This window comes from Felis catus, chromosome C1 (assembly GCF_018350175.1).
Source record: "Felis catus isolate Fca126 chromosome C1, F.catus_Fca126_mat1.0, whole genome shotgun sequence".
Taxonomy (NCBI): domain Eukaryota; kingdom Metazoa; phylum Chordata; class Mammalia; order Carnivora; family Felidae; genus Felis; species Felis catus.
In genome coordinates, this window is record NC_058375.1 from 31,049,675 (window position 1) to 31,056,021 (window position 6,347).

The 6,347-nt window shown below is 38.9% G+C and overlaps 1 non-coding gene across 1 annotated transcript; it reads right to left on the reverse strand.

Moving 5' to 3' along the window:
• Nucleotides 1-1,689: 1,689 nt before the first annotated feature.
• Nucleotides 1,690-1,796, reverse strand: LOC111562079. The gene has a single exon (XR_002745136.1). It is a non-coding gene; the product is annotated as a U6 spliceosomal RNA (small nuclear RNA).
• Nucleotides 1,797-6,347: the final 4,551 nt, after the last annotated feature.

Consider the following 6,347-nt stretch of genomic DNA (forward strand, 5'->3'; position numbering starts at 1 on the left):
CTCAAAGCTGGATGATTGCAGGAGCCTTTCATTCACCATTTCTCCCTTTTCCATTCCCCCCTCTAGTATATGTGCTGCCGAAACGAGCACTCCATTCCCCCTTTTAATCCACTCTATGTTCTATTGCCAGATTCATTATTTTAACCCACTTTCTTTTATTTTTTTTTTTCAATTTACATCCAAATTAGTTAGCATATAGTGCAACAATGATTTCAGGAGTAGAGTCCTTAGTGCCCCTTACCCATTTAGCCCATCCCCCCTCCCACAACCCCTCCAGTAACCTCTGTTTGTTCTCCATATTTATGAGTCTCTTCTGTTTTGTCCCCCTCCCTGTTTTTATATTATTTTTGTTTCCCTTCCCTTATGTTCATCTGTTTTGTCTCTTAAAGTCCTCGTATGAGTGAAGTCAAAGGATATTTGTCTTTCTCTGACTAATTTCACTTCGGATAATACCCTCCAGTTCCATCTACGAAGTTGCAAATGGTAACCCACTTTTATCCTCTCCATTGCCTGCTCAAAGTATTTTTTCAGAAAATCACTGAAATAGTTATGGATAGAGAATTTGGTAAGTAAATTAGGATGTATGGACAGTACAATGGAATATTATGAGGCGAGTTTTATAAAGGATAAGGTAAATGTATATGTAACCACATGAAAAATGTCTCAATATATTGTAAAGAAAAAGCTGGTTGCACACCCCCCCGAAGCCCTTTTATCTGATGCTGTTGGGCCTGGTGGTTAGTTGTTACATGAAAAAAATCAATTAAAATGCAGAATGGTAAAGCATTACACAGCACATGGTTTTGTTTAAGAAAAGTAAGTTCCTGGCATATTATAAACCACTCTTTTTGGTTTAAACTTAAGACTTAATAAATGTAAATTGCTTTATCAATCTTTTGAGATAGCCTCGGCTTTTTCTGTGACGACGGGGCCCCTGGTGAAAGTGTTGCTTAGAGTGATAGATACTTCTTGCCTTTCACAAGTCACCCATAATTTCTTTAAATGTTTCTTTAAAGTGGAGCAATAACTAAACGGCACTTGTGAAGCAATCTGGACGCAAAGTCCTTCTAGATGTGTGTAGCTCTTCCAAGGACAGAATTTTCATCTATACCTAATCTAACAAGTTTTTAGCAATTTGCTTTCAACCAGCCTTTCCAAAGCATTCAACTTAGTTTCCATAGAAACATCTCTTTTTACACCCATATATCATAACGGTTTCCACATGTTAATTAAATCACAGTAGCAAATTTTCCTGATATAAGTAAGTGGAATAAACCCAACAGACATTTGGTAGTCAGGTAGCTCAACTGGCAGGAACAGAACTACCCAAAAACTCTCAAATGCAGCTTCCTGGCCATGTTTACCACGCTGTAGGCATCGGTAAGTACATTTTAGAATTGGGAGAATACGTTAAATAGGAATGAAGAAAGTAACTACGTCGTTTTGCAAAAAGTATATATGTTGTGGTGATGGTTCCACCAGTCTGTATTTACTAAAAATCACTGGATCCTACACATGAAATGGGTGAATCTTATAGGATGTAAAATGTAACCATAATCAAGCTGTTTTTTTTAAAAAACATCTATGTATTCACGTATTCGTGTATTTCTAGATTTTCATGAATTTTTGATTTTCGTTGAACAGCTAAAGTACTGAAAAGAAAACAGTTTTCACCATTCACTTTTTACTTTTTTTTTTAAACGCTTCATGAATTTGCTTGTCCTTCTTTCGCAGGGGCCATGCTAATCCTCTCTGGATTGTGCCAATTTCAGTATCTGAGCTGCTAAAGCGAGCTCCACTTTCTACTTTTTATACTTATGTATGGTTTGAATTCGTAATGCAAAGATACATAAGTGGGGTTTTTTAATTTTTTTTAACGTTTATTTATTTTCTTGAGACAGAGAGAGAGACAGAGCATGAGCAGGGGAGGGTCAGAGAGACAGGGAGACACAGAATCTGAAACAGGCTCCAGGCTCTGAGGTGTCAGCACAGAGCCCGACGCAGGGCTCGAACTCATGGACCGCAAGATCATGACCTGAGCTGAAGTTGGACGCTTAACCAACTGAGCCACCCAGGCGCTCCTTTTTAAAATTTTTTTTATGTTTATTTATTTTTGAGAGAAAACAGAGTGTGAGCCAGGCAGGGGGGCAGAGAGAGAGGTAGACACAGAATTTATTTATTTTTAAAAATTCATTTATTTATTTTTAAACTTACGTCCAAGTTAGTTAGCATATAGTACAATAGTGATTTCAGGAATAGATTCCTTAATGCCCCTTACCCATTTAGCCTATCCCCGCTCCCACAACCCTTCCAAAAACCCTCAGTTTGTTCTCTGTATTTAAGAGTCTCTTATGTTTTGTCCCCCTCCCTGTTGTTATATTATTTTTGCTTCCCTTCCCTTATGTTCATCTGCTTTATATCTTAAGGTCCTCATATGAGTGAAGTCGTATGATATTTCTCCTTCTCTGACTAATTTTCACTTGGCCTAATACTCTCCAGTTCCATCCACATAGTTGCAAATGGCAAGATTTCATTCATTTTGCTTGCTGAGTAATACTCCATTGTATATATACCACATATTTATCCATTCATCCATTGGTGGACATTTGGGCTCTTTCCATACTTTGGCTATTGTTGGTAGTGCTGCTATAAACATGGGGGTGCATGTGTCCCTTCGAAACAGCACACCTGTATCCCGTGGATAAATGCCTAGTAGTGCAATTGCTGGGTCATAGCATAGTTCTATTTTTAGCTTTTTGAGGAACCTCCATACTGTTTTCCAGAGTGGCTGCACCGGCTTGCATTCCCACCAATGATGCAAAAGAGATCCTCTTTCTCCGCATCCTCGTCAACATCTGTTGTCGCCTGAGTTGTTAATGTTAGCCATTCTGACAGGTATGAGGTGGTATGTCATTGTGGGTTTGATTTGTATTTCCCGGGTGATGAGTGATGTTGAGCATTTTTTCATATGTCTGTTCGCCATCTGGATGTCTTCTTTGGAGAAGTGTCTATTCATGTCTTTTCCCCATTTCTTCACCGGATTATTTGGTTTTTGGGTGTTGAGCTAGGTAAGTTATAGATTTTGGATAGTAACCGTTTATCTGATATGTCATTTGCAGATATCTTCTCCGATTCCCCATCAGTTGCCTTTTAGTTTTGCTGACGGATACACGGAATTTAAAGCAGGCTCCAGGCTCTGAGCTGTCAGCACAGAGCCTGACGGAGGGCTCGAACTCTTGAACCGCGAGATCATGACCTGAGCCAAAGTCAGACGCTTAACCAACTGAGCCACCAGGCGCCCCAATAACTTTTATTTTATTTTTCCCAGGCTTTTTCCTCTAGTTTTATTAATATAATTGACATACAACATTGTATTAGCTTAAGGTGTACAACATAATGATTTGATATATGTATAAATACATAACTTTTATAATCAGAAAAAATTAAGATATAATATACATATATCAAATGTATAATTAAAATGTATAATGTATATATACATTAAAAATTATTATACTTTAAATAAAACAAATAAAATAAAATTATTGTATTTTTTGGTTAGATAATGGAGTAAAGCTTTCTCATAGACTCTGTTTCTGCCAATACCTAAGAAAGTTAAAATTTCATCCACAGCAAAGGGCCACAACTCAGTATCTTAAATGTCGACAAGTGGCAGTCAAGGAAAGAAATAGAAAATTATGGTCTGGAGTATGCCAAGGTTTCCAACCCTGCCTCCATTCCATCAAAATTCATACTGTTAGGTTCTCAAAATCCTGAGAATTAATACATCCATATGCACATATATTCCAAGAGAAAAGAGAACTACCTGGTTTCCTTATTTTTTATCTCTTCTCTCTGGAAAAGTGAAAATGGCCACTGGGGAGAAGGCGAAGTGAGGAGTGGAGAATGGGCTAGGTCTTTTAGGTGGCCGTGAAGAGTTCAAGAAAGCATAGTAAATTGGGGGAAGTTCCAAACATTGAGGCTCTTTCGTATAGGAATGGGATACAACAACCCTATTAGAGTGAACTCTGAAATAGACTCTTAAAACTTCAGAAGACCCTGAGGAATGCAGTATTCTAACAAAGGCTGCATACCTCCTCCCCTGAGTTCTGCCCTCCTCTCTTTCAGATAAGCTTATAAATCATAGAAAATGTGCATACAGCACAAAATAACAGACTTCAAGCTGCAGTTCATTAGGAAAAACAAATCAGTTTCAGATAAAGTGGGAAGGAATTTGGGAGGCAAGTAGAGAAATAGAAAAAATTCACCCCAAGTGCTTCGAGCTCTAGAATAACCTAACAAGGAAGTGAGCTCAGGGGCACCTGAGTTGCTCAGTCAGTTAGGCATCTGACTCTTGATTTGGGGTCAGGTCATGATCTTATGGTTCAATGGTTTGAACCTTGCATCGGGTTCTGTGCTGATGGCTTTGAGCCTGCTTTGAATTCTGTGTCTCCCTTTCTCCCTGCCCCTCTCCTGCTGTCTCTGTCTCTGTCTCTCAAAAATAAACATTAAAATTTAAAAAAAAAAAGGGGGGGGGTTGGTGCCTGGGTGGCTCAGTCGGTTAAGCGTCTGAGTTTGGCTCAGGTCATGATTTTGCAGTTCATGGTTTTGAGCCCCACATCAGGCTCTGTGCTGACAGCTTGGAGCCTGGAGCCTGCTTTAGATTCTGTCTCCCTCTCTCTCTCTGCCCCTCTCCCACTGTGCTCTGTCTCTGTTTCTCTCACTCAAAAATAAATAAAAACATTTAAAAAAAATTAAAAAGAAAGAAAATGAGCTCAATAGTGTAAGAACTCAAAAATGAGACAATAAAACGACTGAAAGAGATGAATAGGGAAATTGCACATCTGATAACACAAAAACCAAAACAATATCATTATAGAGCTAATAAACACATCAAAATAGCAAGGAGTAGAATAGACAAGGCTGGGAATGGAATTATTCATGTGGAAAGAAGACTTGAAATAATCACAATAAAGGCAAATGAAAATCACAAAGAGATTAAAACCATCATCACCCCCCCAAAGCATTTTTTAATCAAATAGTTCAAACTATCCATGTGGAGAAGTACCAACAGAGTTCTCACTTCCTCTGGATTGGTTTTAAGAGGAACCATGTAGTAAAAGACAAGTAAAGTTCTTTCCATTTAAGTCAATTCCTGTGGGACCCAAGGAATTTAACAAAAATCCCCTACCCCTGGACAAACAGAGCAAGACTAACTCCATTTTGTGCTACACCCACCATCTCATGTATAACCCCCACCCTAGTCAAGCCGGTGAGCACCCCCTTACTGGAAACCGACTCATAAAGGAATGCGGAACCCCTAACTGCCAAAGGATGTAAACCCCCGGGGGCCTTTTGCCTGCCAAACTCGCACGCCAATTCTGACCAGAGTGATAGGCTATTTCAAACAGTTACTATAGGGTAAATTGTAACTCAATTGGCCACCTGCGTGTGGCCTGACACGACTATGCAACTTTCTGTGTGTGTTACAATCTCATTGGCCACTGGCCCCTATAAAACTGCTACGCCTCTTAACCTAGGGGTCCAAGTCCCTGCTCCGCTGTGTCGGGTATACTTGGGCCCAAGCTCGAGCTTGCAAATAAACCCTCGTGCATTTGCATCGGTATCGGCTCCTTGGTGGTCTCTCGGATTCGAAATTGGGGGCATTACAATTCCAGGTTGTTATTTTAATAAACAGCCTCTGAGACTTATTAATATTGTAACAGGAAGTGAGAACTTGTAAAGCCTCAATTTCAGTGGACTTAAAAGAGTACTGAAAGTTGGTACAATACATATCTATTCCCCAGAATAGACAAGGAACAGTGGGAACATAGAGTAGTATCTGAATGCTCATAGGTTTCAGTTGTGTGTGTGTGTGTGTGTGTGTGTGTGTGTGTGTTTATTTATTTCACAAGAAACTGCTTTATATAAATTAAAATTTCTTAATTAAGTTGCTTGCTATTAAAAACACAGCATGTGTATTAATAATCAAGATCCAGATACCTACTGGCTTTTCAATAAAATGAACAGGGATTTTGACCACATATAGCAAATACTCTCAGAATGAGAAAGAATCTATTTCCGTTATCTGAGCCATGAAAAGACCATGATACCATTAGCTGGTGGCAGCAGTAGATAAAGGTAATACCAAGATTTCTTGGTTTGGGGACACTTGGTGGCTCAGTCAATAAATACAGCATGTGACTCTTGATCTTGGGGTTGTGAGTTCGAGCCCCACGTTTGCTGTAGATATTACTTAAAAATAAAATTTCAAAAAAAATTTCTTGGTTTGTTAACTGTGGGAGCTACAACAATTATTCACAAAAATGATAAAGTTGTATTAGACA